Source organism: Stenella coeruleoalba (genome assembly GCF_951394435.1).
Source record: "Stenella coeruleoalba genome assembly, chromosome: X".
In the NCBI taxonomy this organism is placed as follows: domain Eukaryota; kingdom Metazoa; phylum Chordata; class Mammalia; order Artiodactyla; family Delphinidae; genus Stenella; species Stenella coeruleoalba.
This window is the reverse complement of record NC_137152.1, coordinates 59,653,415-59,670,463: the sequence shown is the minus strand read 5'-3', so window position 1 is coordinate 59,670,463 and position 17,049 is coordinate 59,653,415.

Genomic DNA, 17,049 nt, shown 5'->3' with positions numbered 1-17,049 from the left:
GAATCAAAATGGTCCTGAGAGTTTACCTAGTTCAACCCGGTGATTTTAAAATGGATGAATTTTAAGATGGATGGATTTTAAGATGGACTTTAAAAGCCCAAATAATAGAAAGGGATTTCTTAAGGTCACATACATGGTGACAGAATTTGGACCAGCAACCAGGCTTCCTAAGTCCCACCGATTGCTCTCACCAGTGTGTATGCTGCTCTTATATATGTATAAGACCATGAGGCCAGCTCCCTAGTGAGAAAAGAAGTTCCATGAATGGCACTGAAGTGTTTGCATTCTTAACTTGTTTTTTGAAGAGTGAGGAGCAAGGTGAGGGGGTTTCTAGAGGAACTGGTGTACGCAGAGGGTCTGGGAAACACTATCTGGTTTCATTATATCAACTCAGGAAGACCTAGGCTCAGGTGAGTGCTGGAGCCTTTGCTAAGAATAAGGTGAATGGAAAGATAAGCTCAAAAGTTTAATAGGAAAAATGTGAACATTGAAAAAAAATCTACCTCATTGCTCAGCAAACTCTAAGGCTACCTTCAGTGCTGGTGGATAAAACCCAAATGCTGGCAGATTTTCTTCTCATCACAGTCAGACTTGAGCACCCGCAATAACTTAACATACTGAAATAATGCAATTAAGCAGACTCCTCATGCCCAGCTTCCAGTCTCACTCACTTTAACAAATATAATTTGGGTGACATCATGAAAAACAACATTCTTCTTGTGAGTGGATGTAGATTACAAGAAAAATGATCACATGGCTTAGCCTTGGCAAGCAGAAAGAAAGCACTAAATTTGGCCCTTATGAAAATGTGTTCTGTAAATGGCTTGCACTTACACAAGTGATAGGGCTTGTTCAATACAATGTGTGTTTGTGTGTGTGTGCGTGTGTGTGCTTGCATGTATGTGCCCAGGCATGTGACTCTGCCTAGCGTCCCCTTAATTCTAGGTCATAGATTTACAGGTGTCAACTCTCAAAGCAGCCTTATTTATCCCAAGTCCCTTGTTCTACAGATGATAAACACTGAGAATGAGAACTGGGCAGTGACTTGTCTGATGTCATGCAATGCATTAATGACAAAACCTGGGCTAAAACATAAATCTCCTGACTGCCAGTTCTGTACTCTCCCCTCTCTCCCTTACTTAGCACTTGGCTGATGTGATTGGGACACTCCTCCCAGGAGCCACCATAGTCAACTTTTGTCCTACCTCTGTAAAATCTATCTCTTTATTTTCTTTAAACAGTGGCTTTTGCCTGTTTTCCTGGAAACAATGTCTTGAAATCCCTGTCCCATACCAACAAGGATTGTCTGAAGCCTGGAACTGGCCTGTATTAAGCAAAAGCCTCTACCGCTCTGGCGACAAATCCCTGATGAGGCAGAAAGGTGAGCAGGAGAGCAGTGTGCATATAGTCACAAGAGGCTGTATGATGAGTACCCCAAATTTGAAGGCATATGACCCTTTGAAGTAGATGACAGTGGCAGAAAGTGAGTTTGGTGTGACCACTGTGACTGATTAATTCAACATTTATTGTCAACTTTATATCAGGTACTGTGGTATAGTGGAAGAACACAGCCTTTAACATCTGAATGTACAATTGAAATTCTACCTGGACCACTTGCTAGAGGTGGTATCTCAGTCAAGTCAACCCAACTCCCTGAGACTTAGTTTCATTTATTAAATAGGAATAGTAATAGTATCTACTTTCTAGGGTTGTTGAGAGGACTTTAGATAAAATAGTATATATTAAGTACCTATACAGTTTTTGGTATATAGTGAGTGTGGAATAAATTTTCTTAACCTGCTGTGTGGAATGGATGGATGAAGATGTAGTCCCAGACTTTAGGGAACGTACAGCCTAAAAAGGGAAATAAGCCATATATTCAAATGACTATTACATTTTTTTTTCGGTACGTAGGCCGCTCACTGTTGTGGCTTCTCCCGTTGGGATGTGCAGGCTCAGCGGCCATGGCTCACAGGCCCAGCTGCTCCGCGGCATGTGGGATCTTCCTGGACCGGGGCACGAACCCGTGTCCCCTGCATTGGCAGGTGGACTCTCAACCACTGTGCCACCAGGGAAACCCTGTTACATGTTTTTATAGTTTTGATTACTTTTCATCTCATTATAAGAGGCAAACACTACTAATTACCTACTTAATAGGGAATTTCTTAATTCCTTAATTTCTCCTGTACTAAAACTCCTCTGAATTTATTTGGGGACGTGATATGCCCATTTAAAAATTTTGATTTCTTGAGAGGGTTTGTAGCTAAAGGTAATCATGTGATAAAGTTCTGGCCAATGAGATGTAAGTGGAAGTCTACAGCGTGAGGCTTCTGGGAAAACGATAGTTTTCTTGACAAATCTGGTTGACTTGCTCCATTTAGTCTTTTCTCTTTCCATCCTGGAATGCATATGTTATGTCTAGAGTTGTAGCAGCCATGTTGTAACATGAGATATTGTGGAGGCGGCTGTATCTGCTCTGGACTGCATACCATCAGACTTCTGGTGTCATGAGAAAATAAACTCGTTTCTGGTTTAAGTCACTGGATTTAGGTTTATATTACGTGCAGCTGAACACAATTCTAACTGACACAGTAGAGTTTCAGAGATTTTTTTTCATGCATACTGGAATTTTCCATTAGAATTTGAGGAAGTATAGTAATTATTCTCTAGAAAACCCATGCTTTTGGAGGTAGCTGGGCAGTTTCATTTGAGCCAGAACTGATAGATGTTCTCTGACCAGGTATTTTAGCTGTTATTCCAATAAGAAGGATTTCATAAGATACAGAAGGTCATTGAAGCTCATGTTTGGGGTGTCTATCATCAGTGGGTCCACTGACAATAGGAATTTTGTTGTAGTGTCATCTTTGTTCTGGGTGTACTGATAGGTTCAGTATGGGAGGTAAAAGGTGAGGCCATGTCCTAGCTAATGAACAGTCCAGTAATAATGGGGCTAAACAATGAAAAGAGAGGTTCATTGTTTAAAGTATATTGATGATGGAAACTAGTGTATGAACAACAGGGAACACTCTTGGAATTGTCTGGCTTTGTCTCTGACCAGCACTCCTAGGGACTCAAATCTTTTCTGAGGTGCCTTTGTGTCTCAGATTGTGGGGTGCCAGTATAAGCATCTGCCTTCAGGATAGCTTTTGCTGTTTGTACCTCCTTTATACTCCAAAGAGTATAGTCTAAGGTAGAAAGGACTCAGTGCCTGAGGAAGGCACAGAGAAAGGGCATGGGAATTTAGATGCTGGGGAAATCCAGAAGACTTCTTGGCAACGGTGACATTAGAACTGGAACTTAAAGGATGGACTGTATTTGTACATTGGTAAAAGGTAGTGGGAGTGGGAAAAGGATATCCCAGGCAGAGGGGAAAAGAGTGAACAAAAGCAGAGGTGGGAAGTGTGGTCTTGTAGGATGAGTTGGGCTGATACTTTGGGATTTTAGAGACATTAAGGAAACCTCAAAATGACCTTATGCAGCCTCATTCAGCTCTGGAGTTTTCCCTGGGGTTGACAATCCATTCTCATGCTAGGCAGCATGAAAATCAGATATGTCACTCCCTTCCCCATTCAAAACCACCATGGCCTCTCCTCACATTTATAACAACATCCACTTTCTACACTATGGAGTTAAGAAGAATATGTAGATACTATTTTTAACACTCATGTAAATTCTCTTTGAGGAGAGGTTAACAAAACACTGAAGTCAGATTCTAGAAAGTTCAGATTAAAAAAACTAGATGTCAATGCTCAGCAACATTTTAGAATTGATTAGTAAACTGATGGATTGTGAGGATCCAGAACAGGGAGGGATCACTAGGAGCCAGCTTACCAAAGGAAGTCAATTTCTTCTCTGGATGTGGTTACTTCTAGAGAGAGAGAACTCTTTAGTAATGATGTATATTGACTTCAGTAAATTTTCTCTGTGACATCTTTGTGTACAGAAAGCAGAAACATGGGCTGAATGATGGAACAGTACAAGAGTAATAATTTGAGCCCCCAACTCTTTGATTTATGTTTTTATGTCTGCCTAAAGGAGATCTCTAGTGCCACACTGGAGTTGGTCTTTTTCTAGTCAACATTTTAAAGAAGGATATGGATGAAGACATAGACAGTGAGCTGATCAAATTGCAGATGACAGAAAGCTGGGAGAAAGTGAATAGGCTGAATGTCAGAATAAAGATATAAAAAATAATTGGACAGGCTGGAATAACAGGTCAAAAAAACACAATGACACTAAATAAGAACAAAATAGTTCCTGTTTTTGCAACTGCAAATGTCTAGGACAGGGAGATCTGACTGGATTTCAATTCTTGTAGCTAAGATTTGGGAGTTGTAATTGACAACAAACTCACTATGAGCCAAAATTATGACATGGATTCTAAAAAAAGCTACTACAATCACAGGCTTCTTTTTCGGTATGCAGATCAAAGGAGGGCTAGCTCCAGGATAACGTAGATGTTGAGAGACTTTCTACCCTTGATTTTCAGAGCACTGTACTCTACTGGTTCTCCTACTGGTGATTCTTACGTCTCACTTGAGAACTTTTAACTTGTCTCTCTCCCCCTTCCCAAGTTTTATTGAGGTATGATTGATAAATAAAATTTGCTTATATTTAAGGTATAAAATGTGATTTTTTTACATCTTTATTGGAGTATAATTGCTTTACAATGGTGTGTTAGTTTCTGCTTTATAACAAAGTGAATCAGTTGTACATATACATATGTTCTCATAAGTCCACCCTCTTGCATCTCCCTCCCTCCCAACCTCCCTATCCCACCCATCCAGGTGGTCACAAAGCACCAAGCTGATATCCCTGTGCTATGCAGCTGCTTCCCACTAGCTATCTACCTTATGTTTGGTAGTGTATATATGTCCATGCCTCTCTCTTGCTTTGTCACAGCTCACCATTCCCCCTCCCCATATCCTCAAGTCCGTTCTCCAGTAGGTCTGTGCCTTTATTCCTGTCTTACCCCTAGGCTCTTCATGACATATTTTTCCTTAAATTCCATATATATGTGTTAGCATATGGTATTTGTCTTTATCTTTCTGACTTACTTCACTCTGTATGACAGACACTAGGTCCACCCACCTCACTACAAATAACTCAATTTCATTTCATTTTATGGCTGAGTAATATTCCATTGTATATATGTTCCACATCTTCTTTATCCATTCATCCAATGATGGACACTTAGGTTGTTTCCATCTCCTGGCTATTGTAAATAGAGCTGCAATGAATATTTTGGTACATGACTCTTTTTGAATTATGGTTTTCTCAGGGTATATGCCCAGTAGTGGGATTACTGGGTCATATGGTAGTTCTATTTATAGTTTTTTCAGGAACCTCCATACTGTTCTCCATAGTGACTGTACCAATTCACATTCCTACCAGCAGTGCAAGAGGCTTCCCTTTTCTCCACACCCTCTCCAGCATTTATTGTTTCTAGATTTTTTGATGATGGCCATACTGACCGGTGTGAGATGATATCTCATTGTAGTTTTGATTTGCATTTCTCTAATGATTAATGATGTTGAGCATTCTTTCATGTGTTTGTTAGCAATCTGTATATCTTCTTTGGAGAAATGTCTATTTAGGTCTTCTGCCCATTTTTGAATTGGGTTGTTTGTTTTTTTGTAATTGTGCGGCATGAGCTGCTTGTAAATCTTGGAGATTAATCCTTTGTCAGTTGCTTCATTTGCAAATATTTTCTCCCATTCTGAGGGTTGTCTTTTTGTCGTGTTTATGGTTTCCTTTGCTGTGCAAAAGCTTTGAAGTTTCATTAGGTCCCATTTGTTTTTTTTTGTTTTTATTTCCATTTCTCCAGGAGGTGGGTCAAAAAAAATCTTGCTGTGAGTTATGTCATAGAGTGTTCTGCCTATGTTTTCCTCTAAGAGTTTGAGAATTTCTGGCCTTACATTTAGGTCTTTAATCCATTTTGAGCTTATTTTTGTGTATGGTGTTAGGAAGTATTCTAATTTCATTCTTTTACATGTAGCTGTCCAGTTTTCCCAGCACCACTTATTGAAGAGGTTGTCCTTTCCCCACTGTACATTCCTGCCTCCTTTATCAAAGATAAGGTGACCATATGTTCGTGGGTTTACCTCTGGGCTTTCTATCCTGTTCCATTGATCTATCTTTCCTTTTTTGTGCCAGTACCATCCTCTCTTGATTACTGTAGCTTTGTAGTATAGTCTAAAGTCAGAGAGCCTGATTCCTCTAGCTCCATTTTGCGTTCTCAAGATTGCTTTGGCTATTCAGGGTCTTTTGTGTAGCCACACAAATTGTGAATTTTTTTGTTCTAGTTCTGTGAAAAATGCCAGTGGTAGTTTGATAGGGATTACATTGAATTTGTAGATTGCTTTGGGTAGTAGAGTCATTTTCACATTGTTGACTCTTCCAATCCAAGAACATGGTATATCTCTCCATCTGTTTGTATCATCTTTAACTTCTTTCATCAGTGTCTTATAATTTTCTGCATACAGGTCTTTTGTCTCCTTAGGTAGGTTTATTCCTAGATATTTTATTCCTTTTGTTGCAATGGTAAGTGGGAGCGTTTCTTGATTTCACTTTCAGATTTTTCATCATTAGTGTATAGGAATGTCAGAGATTTCTGTGCATTAATTTTGGATCCTGTTACTTTACCAAAGTCATTGATTAGCTCTAGTAGTTTTCTGGTAGCATCTTTAGGATTCTCTATGTATAGAATCATGTCATCTGCAAACAGTGACAACTTTACTTCTTCTTTTCCGATTTGGATTCCTTTTATTTCCTTTTCTTCTCTGATTGCTGTGGCTAAAACTTCCAAAACTTTGTTGAATAAGAGTGGTGAGAGTGGGCAACCTTGTCTTGTTCCTTATCTTAGTGGAAATGCTTTCAGTTTTTCACCATTGAGGACGATGTTGGCTGTGGGTTTGTCATATATGGCCTTTATTATGTTGAGGAAAGTTCCCTCTATGCCTACTTTCTGGAGGTTTTTTTTCATAAATAGTTGTTGAATTTTGTTGAAAGCTTTCTCTGCATCTATTGAGATGAACATATGGTTTCTCTCTTTCAATTTGTTAATATGGTGTATCACATTGTTTGATTTGTGTATATTGAAGAATCCTTGCATTCCTGGGACAAACCCCACTTGATCATGGTGTATGATCCTTTTAATGTGCTGTTGGATTCTGTTTGCTAGTATTTTGTTGAGGATATTTGCATGTGTGTTCATCAGTGATATTGGCCTGTAGTTTTCTTTCTTTGTGACATCCTTGTCTGGTTTTGGTATCAGGGTGATGGAAGCCTTATAGAATGAGTTTGGGTGTGTTCCTCCCTCGGCTATATTTTGGAAGACTTTGAGAAGTATAGGTGTTAGCTCTTCTCTACATTTTTGATAGAATATGCCTGTGAATCCATCTGGTCCTGGGCTTTTGTTTGTTGGAAGATTTTTAATTACAGTTTCACCTTCAGTGCTTGTGATTGGTCTGTTCATATTTTCTATTTCTTCCTCATTCAATCTTGGCAGATTGTGCATTTCTAAGAATTTGTCCATTTCTTTCACGTTGTCCATTTTATTTGCACAATGTTGCTTGTAGTAATCTCTCATGATCTTTTGTGTTTCTGCAGTGTCAGTTGTTACTTCTCCTTTTCCATTTCTAATTGTTTTGATTTGAGTCTTCTCCCTTTTTTCTTGTTGAGTGTGGCTAATGGTTTATCAATTTTGTTTATCTTCTCAAAGAACCAGCTTTTAGTTTTATTGATCTTTGCTATCATTTCCTTCATTTCTTTTTCATTTATTTCTGTTTTGATCTTTAGGATTTCTCTCCTTCTGCTAACTTTGGGGATTTTTTCCTTCTTTCTCTAATTGTTTTAGGTGCAATTTTAGGTAGTTTATTCGAGATGTTTCCTGTTTCTTAAGGTAGGATTGTATTGCTATAAACTTCCCTCTTAGAACTGCTTTTGCTGCATCCCATAGGTTTTGGGTCGTTGTGTCTTCATAGTCATTTGTTTCTAGGTATTTTTAAATTTCCTTTTTGATTTCTTCAGTGATCACTTCGTTATTAAGTAGTGTGTTGTTTAGCCTCCATGTGTTTGTGTTTTTTACAGATCTTTTCCTGTAGTTGATATATAGTCTCATAGTGTTGTGGTTGTAAAAGATACTTGATACAATTTCAATTTTCTTAAATTTACCAAGGCTTGATTTGTGACCCAAGATATGTTCTATCCTGGAGAATGTTTCATGAGCACTTGAGAAAAATGTGTATTCTGTTGTTTTTGGATGGAATGTCCTATAAATATCAATTACGTCCATCTTGTTTAATGTATCATTTAAAGCTTGTGTTTCCTTATTTATTTTCATTTTGGATGATCTGTCCATTGGTGAAAGTGGGGTATTAAAGTCCCCTACTATGAATGTGTTACTGTCGATTTCCACTTTTATGGCTGTTAGTATTTGCCTTATGTATTGAGGTGCTCCTATGTTGGGGGCATAAATATTTACAATTGTTATAACTTCTTCTTGGATTGATCCCTTGATCATTTTGTAGTGTCCTTCCTGGTCTCTTCTAATAGTCTTTATTTTAAAGTCTATTTTCTCTGATATGAGAGTTGCTACTCCAGCTTTCTTTTGGTTTCCATTTGCATGGAATATCTTTTTCCATCCCGTTACTTTCAGTCTGTATGTGTCTCTAGGTCTGAAGTGGGTCTCTGGTAGACAGCATATATATGGGTCTTGTTTTAGTATCCATTAAGCCAGTCTGTGTCTTTTGGTGGGAGCATTTTATCCATTTACATTTAAGGTAATTATCAATATGTATGTTCCTATTCCCATTAATTGTTTTGTGTTTGTTATTGTAGGTCTTTTCCTTCTCTTGTGGTTCTTGCCTAGAGAAGGTCCTTTAGCATTTTTTGTAAAGCTGCTTTGGTGGTGCTGAACTCTCTCAGCTTTTGCTTGTCTGTAAAGGTTTTAATTTCTTCATCAAATCTGAATGAGATCCTTGCTGGGTAGAGTAATCTTGATTGTAGGTTTTTCTCCTTCATCACTTTAAATATGTCCTGCCAGTCCCTTCTGGCTTGAAGAGTTTCTGCTGAAAGATCAGCTGTTCACCTTACGGGGATTCCCTTGTGTGCCATTTGTTGTTTTTCCCTTGCTGCTTTTAATATGTTTTCTTTGTATTTAATTTTTGACACTTTGATTAATATGTGTCTCGGCATGTTTCTTCTGGGATTTATCTTGTATGGGACTCTCTGTGTTTCCTGGACTTGATTAACTGTTTCCTTTCCCATATTAGGGAAGTTTTCAACTGTAATCTCTTCAAATAGTTTCTCAGTCCCTTTCTTTTTCTCTTCTTCTACTGGAACCCCTATAATTCGAATGTTGGTGCATTTAATGTTGTCCCAGAGGTCTCTGAGACTGTCCTCAGTTCTTTTCATTCTTTTTTCTTTTTTCTGCTCTGTAGTAGTTATTTCCACTATTTTATCTTCCAGGTCACTTATCCGTTCTTCTGCCTCAGTTATGCTGCTATTGATCCCATCTAGAGTATTTTTCATTTCATTTATTGTGTTGTTCATCGTTGTTTGTTTCATCTTTAGTTTTTCTAGGTCCTTGTTAAATGTTTCTTGCATTTTGTCTATTCTATTTCCAAGATTTTGGATCATCTTTACTATCATTATTCGGAATTCTTTTTCAGGTAGACTGCCTATTTCCTCTTCATTTGTTAGGTCTGATGTGTTTTTATCTTGCTCCTTCATCTGCTGTGTGTTTTTCTGTCTTGTCATTTTGCTTATCTTTCTGTGTTTGGGGTCTCCTTTTTGTAGGCTGCAGGTTCGTAGTTCCCTTTGTTTTTGGTGTCTGTCCCCAGTGGCTAAAGTTGTTTCAGTGGGTTGTGTAGGCTTCCTGGTGGAGGGGACTAGTGTCTGTGTTCTGGTGGTTAAGGCTGGATCTTGTCTTTCTTTTGGGCAGGTCCACGTCTGGTTGTGTGTTTTGGAGTGTCTGTGGACTTATTATGATTTTAGGCACCCTCTCTGCCAATGGGTGGGTTTGTGTTCCTGTCTTGCTAGTTGTTTAGCATAGGGGGCCCAGCACTGTAGCTTGCTGGTCGTTGAGTGAAGCTGGGTGCTGGTGTTGTTGAGATGGAGATCTCTGGGAGATTTTCACCATTTGATATTATGTGGTGCTGGGAGGTCTCTTGTGGACCAGTGTCCTGAAGTTGGCTCTCCCACCTCAGAGGCACAGCACTGACTCCTGGCTGCAGCACCAAGAACCTTTCATCCAAACCACTCTGAATAAAAGGGAGAAAAAGTAGAAAGAAAGAAAGAAAGAAAGAGGAGAAAATAAAATAAAATAAAGATAAAATAAAGTTATTAAAATAAAAAATAATTATTAAGAATTTTTTTAAAAAAATTAAAAAAGAAAATGAAACTAAACAAAATAATAAATAAATGGACGGATAGAACCCTAGGACAAATGGTGAAAACAAAGCTATACAGACAAAATCTCACACAGAAGTGTACACATACACACTCACAAAAAGGGGAAAAGGGGAAAAAATAATAAATCTTGCTCTCAAAGTCTGCCTCCTCAATTTGGGATGATTCATTGTCTATTCATGTATTCCACATATTCAGGATACATCAAATTGATTGTGGAGATTTACTCCGCTGCTCCTGAGGCTGCTGGGAGAGATTTCCCTTTCTCTTCTTTGTTCGCACAGCTCCCGAGGCTCAGCTTTGGATTTGGCCCCGCTTCTGCATGTAGGTCGCTGGAAGGCGTCTTTTCTTCCCTCAGACAGGATGGGATTAAAGGAGCAGCTGACTTGTGGGCTCTAGCTCACTCAGGCCGGGGGGAGGGAGGGGTGCGGATGCGGGGTGAGCCCGCAGCGGCAGAGGCCGGTGTGACGTTGCACCAGCCTGTGGCGCACCTTGCTTTCTCCCAGGGAAGTTGTCCCTGGATCACGGGACCCTGGTAGTGGTGGGCTGCACAGGCTTCCCGGAAGGGAGGTGTGGATAGTGACCTGTGCTCGTACACAGGCTTCTTGGTGGCAGCAGCAGTGGCCTTAGCATCTCATGCCCATCTCTGGGGTCCGCACTGTTAGCCGCGGCTCGCGCTCGTCTCTAGAGCTCCTTTAAGCAGCGCTCTTAATCCACTCTCCTTGTGCACCAGGAAACAAAGAGGAAAGAAAAAGTCTCTTGCCTCTTCAGCAAGTCCAGACTTTTCCCCAGACTCCCTCCCGGCTAGCCGTGGTGCACTAACCCTCTGCAGGCTGTGTTCATGCTGCCAACACCATTCCTCTCCCTGAGCTCCGACCGAAGCCCAAGCCTCAGCTTCCAGCCCCACCCACCCCAGGGGGTGAGCAGACAAGCCTCTCGGGCTGGTGAATGCTAGTTGGCACCAATCCTCTCTGTGGGAATCTCCCAGCTTTTTCCTCTGCACCCCTGTTGCTGTGCTCTCCTCCATAGCTGTGAAGCTTCCCCCCTCCGTCACCCGCTGTCTCTGCCAGAGAAGGGGCTTCTAGTGTGTGGAAACGTTTCCTCCTTCACAGCTCCCTCACACTGGTGCAGGTCCCGTCCCTATTCTTTTGTCTCTGTTTTTTCTTTTTTCTTTCGCCCTACCCAGGTACGTGGGGAGTTTCTTTCCTTTTGGGAGGTCTGAGGTCTCCTGCCAACGTTCAGTAGGTGTCCTGTAGGAGTTGTTCCATGTGTAGATGTATTTCTGGTGTATCTGTGGGGAGGAAGGTGATCTCCGCATTTTACTCTTCCCCCATCTACCCCCTCTCCCCAAAGCAATCTAGTACTTTCTGAATATAACAGGCAGAGAGAGGATGCACAGAGGAAGAACAAGCGACTCCAAATGTGATGTTTTGATGTATGTATCCACTGTTAAATGATTACCGCCATCAAGCTAATTAACATAGTCTTTCCCAGGGTTTATTTTTTGATTCTCTTCTCTTTTCAGTCTATATTTTGTCCAAGGGTAAGCTCATCTATTTTCATAGTTTTGGAGGTCTCCTATATACTGAGGACTCCCATATCTGTATCCCTCTTCTTCATTCTCATCACCATTATCTTACTCCAGGCCTTTGTTGTATCTCACCTAGACTACTGTAGTAGCCTCTTAACTGGTCTTCCTTCTGTACCATTCTTATTTCTTTTATTCCACGATCCATATAAACACTGGAGTTGTCTTTTTAAGTCAGAGGTTAGACCCTGTCACTCCTCTACTTTGATAATTCCTAAATAATTAAATCCTCACAGTCTGGCCCCTGCTACTTTCTTCTGATGGCATCTCTTATTGCATTTCTCCAGGAATCCTACATGTAATCATTCAATATCTAGTGAGCACTGTGGGCCAGGGCTACCATGCCACCTCCTTTAGTCGCAGCTGATTACTCATTTGTAGCTCAATAACTCACTTACTTCTCTTCCTTCATACCCTTGCTTATGATGTTCTCTCAGCCTGGATTGATCTTTGTCATCATTTCTATTTGCTGAAATGAAACTTACCCTTCAAGCCTTAGCTCTAATTCTATTTCTCTTTAACGTTAGCCATGATCTCCCAATTAGATTGAATGGTTCTTTTCTTTTTAATCCCTTAGCTCTTTGCTTGCAGAGATGCTTGCATATTATTTCATTCCTCCTTGTTGGTACTAATATTTATTATGTACCTATCTGTTACTCCTCCTAGACTGTAAACTAAACCTTAATCACTATGCTATACTTTTAAGTAAATGTCTGTCTCTTTGTTAATTAAAGGCAACAGTAGTTGTAATAGGTTCTGCTAAAGGGGTTTGGAGTATAGCCTCAGTTAAGGAGTACCCTACCTTGCCCTATTTCTGGGATCCAGCACGCTGGATAAGAAGCATGAGGGCTCCCCAGATGCTCTTCTTCAATACATAACTTACTTGGTGGACTGGGGAATGTTCTTGGAGAAAGTAATTTGATCATTGCAATAAAAGAGCTGCAATGAAGGCATGCTAATGGGAATTGTCAGCAGTGAAGGCCTGGCTCCCACTCTCTGGAGGATGCCGAAAGCCTAATGAGTCTATTTGCAGGGAGGAGAAAAGAAGGAGAAGAACAGTTATTTATACAGATGAGACTTTCTTCCTCCCTATAACCTTCCTGAATGTCAGAGGGCTCCTGGCAGTCTACCAAACGCAGCTCTTCTAGAATGCTGCGAAGGTGAGGCTTTGAGGCCAAAAGGGTGGGGAAGTGCAAAATCTCTTTGACACCGTGTAGATCTTCCCTTCCCTTAGACTTATATGTAGTTGCCTTTCCCAACTTCTCCTCGGAAAACTGCAATCAACAGATTCATTTCAGTGGTTGTCTCCGTAGCTTCCAACACCCTACTTTAACCCTTAGGAATATCTTCCCTTAGCCAACCAGCCCCTCAAAGGGCTAAAAAAGAAGTTCATGAAGGGGTATTGGTGACTGATGTTAGCTTAGTTTGTTCTTCATGAGAGACTTGAAACTTTTCATGGACAATAACTAGGAGTGAAGGGTGAAGGATGGTGGCTGGAAAATTTCTCCACAAGTGGGTATAACTTTGTTGTTTCTTCTGATTATAAAAAATATTATATGTTTAATGTTAAAAGTTTAAACACTAAGAAAAGCATGAGTAAAAAAGTCAAAATTGGGGCTTCTTTGGTGGCGCAGTGGTTGACAGTCCGCCTGCCAATGCAGGGGACACGGGTTCGTGCCCCGGTCCAGGAAGATCACACATGCCATGGAGTAGCTGGGCCCGTGAGCCATGGCCGCTGAGGCTGCACGTCCGGAGCCTGTGCTCCGCAACGGGAGAAGCCACAACAGTGAGAGGCTCGCGTACCACACACACACAAAAAAAAGTCAAAAGTAACTAAAACCTTACCACCCAGAAAAAAATGGCCATTAGCTTTATAGTGAACTTCTTTTCAGACATTTCTCTCTTTACACAAAACACATATACATGTACATTCAAAATTTTATATAAATGTGAGTATAGTATATATCTTATTAGAATTAAATTCCATTCTCTTCCTAGTTGCTATGACAATACCTGGTACATAGTAGATGCTCAATAAAAATCTGCCTAATGAATGAATATCTCATTTTGAAATATGCTTTAAAAACCTAATAATGCATCTTTCCATGTCAATATATATTAAATTCTTTGAAAAAACTATTTGCATTATATTTGATTGAACATAGAATATTTTATTTAACTAGTTTCTTATTGATGGCAGTTAAGTTTGTCTAGGTCTTTTTTTAGAAACAATCTTGGATGCACAGTTTTATTTTTTTGTTTTGTTTTCTTTTTCTTATAAACATCTTTACTGCATGTGATTTTAAACACATCTCTAAATGCATTACAGAAGAGCTATCACATCCATTTCCTGAAATAAGACTAGTGTTAAAGTAGCTGGATGCATAGTTTTATACCTACATCTTTGAAAAGTTCTCTGCTTGTTTTCTCCTTAGGTCACATTCTCATAATGGGAATCTGTTTCAAACAGTATGTGTATTTTGAATTTTAATACATTACCACACTTCATTTCACAAATTGTAGGAAAATTTTTTAATCAACAAGGTCTTATATCACACAACTATCTACTTGTAAGGCTAGTCCCAGCATTCTAGGGCTCATATATAAACAAAAAAATGCAGGAATATATGTGAAAGGGGACAAAGTTAGGACAAGAAAAAGAAAGTGGAAGGCCAGGATAGAAGTCACAGGGAACTACCAAAAGTATCAGATACTAGAATTTAGCCCCATTCCTTGCCATACCAAAAATAATTAGGAGAGGTAGGAGTGGCCAGATGGTAGAGTAGGGAGACTCTGAGCTCACTTCCTCCCACAGGCACACCAAAATTATAACTACTTACAGAGCAACCATTGATGAGAAAAACTGGAGGACGAGCAGAAAAGATCTACAAATAAAGATATAAAGAAGGAACCACAACAAGATGAGTAGGAGGGGCAGAGATGTGGTATAGTAAATACCCAGACTCCTAGGTGGGCTACCCACAAGTGGGAGGGTAATTACAATTACAGAGGTTCTTCCCAAGGAGCAAGGGGTCTGACCCACACATTGGACTCCCCAATCTGTTTGGCTTGAAGCCTGGGGGGGGGGGCTTACTTTTGGGAGATCCAGAGGGCTGTAGGAAATAGAAAAGGCACTCTTAAAGGACACACACAAAATCTCACCCACTCTGGGGCCCAGGGCAGAAGCAGTAATTTGAAAGAGTCCTGGGTCAGAACACCTACTGATCTTGGAGAGCCTCCTGGAGAAGCAGGAAGCATCTGTAGTTCACCCTGGGGATGTGGACACTGGTGGCATCCATTTGGGGAACTCATTCTACCATGAGGACACTGGTGCTGGCAAGTGCCATTTTGGAATCCACTCCCTATCTTATTAGCATAGGGACCCAGCCCCACTCACCAGCCTGTCAGCACGAGTACTGGGACACCTTAGGCCAAGCAACTATCCAGGCAGGGATAAAACCTCTTACACCAGCAGGCTGGCTGCCTTAAGATCTCCTGAGCCTACAGCCACCCTCAGATCTGGCCCTGTCCACCAGAGGGCCCAGGACCCTGGGCCACACAACAGTGCACTAAATTAGGAACCCCAGATCTGCAGGCAGAGACTCTGGGACCTGGTTCCACCCATCAGTGGGCAGGCACCAGCCCCAGGACCCCCTGGGCCTGGCCCTGCTCATCAGAGGGCTGAAACACCAAATCTAGGACCCCAGGAGTCCTGCAGCCAGAGATACCTGGACACAGCTCCACCCACCAGAGAGCCAACACTAGCCCTAGGACCCAGTCTCACCCATCAGTTGGCAGGCCCAAGCTGGGATTCCCTGGGCCACAACCTCACCCACCAGAGGGTGGATGCCAGCCCCAGGATGACTGTATACCTACAGCCTGCTATGTCAGGATCCAGCCCACCCACTAGCAGTCTGGAACTAGCTCTGGGAACCCCTGGGCCTCAGCTGTGCCCACTAGCAGGCCAACACCAGCTATGAGACACCTTGGGCCACTCAGCCAGCTGCCCTGGGATCTGGCCCTACTCATCAGTGGGCTGACACCAGCTTTGGGGCACCCTGAACTCTGTAGCCAGTAACCCTGGGAGGTGGGTCTGCCCACAAGTGGGTTGGCATTAGCATTGGGATGCCCCTGGGCCCTGGGCCCACCCACCAGGGGACTTGCGCTAGCCCTGGGACCCCATAGGGCTTCATAGCCAGCAGCCCTGTAACACAACCACCCACCAGCAGCTAGCTGCCTCTGCACGAGGGAGGGCCTGGCAACCAATAGGACTGGGGGCCAGACCTGCCTACCAGACCACCCACAATAGTCATCTCACACAGAAGGACCCACACAGCTCACATAAGGGGTACAACTAGAACATGTAGCTCTGGTAACCAGAGGGGAGTGCCCTGCTGGGATGCATAGGATGTTTCCCATAAAAGGCCAATTCTCCAAGGTCGTGAAATGTAACCAACCTATCAGATACAGAGAAATAAAAACTGCAAGTTAGGCAAAATGAGGCCATAGAGGAATATGTCCCAAATGAAGGAGCAAGATAAAACCCAGAAGAAGAACTAAGTGAAGTGGAGATAAGCAATCTACTCAGTAAAGAGTTCAAGGTAATGATCATAAAGATGTTCAGAAAACTCAGGAGAAGATTGGGTGAACAGAGTGAGAACCTAGAAGTTTTTAACAAAGAGTTAGAAAATATAAAGAACAACTAAACAGAGATGAAGAATACAATAACTTAAATAAAAAGTACACTAGAAGGATTCAAGAGTAGATTGATGATACAGAGAAATGGATCAGTGAGCTGGAAGACAGAGTAGGGGAAATCACCGAAGCTGAGCAGAAAAAAGGAAAAAGAATAAAACGAAATAAGGATAGTTTGAGAGACCTCTGGGACAACATCAAGCATACTAATGTTTGCATTATGGGGGTTTCAGAAGGAGAAGAGACAGAGAAAGAGACAGAGAACATACTTGAAGACATAATAGTTGAAAACTTCCCTAACCTGGGAAAGGAAACAGGCACCCAGGACCAGTAAGCACAGAGAGTCCCAAACA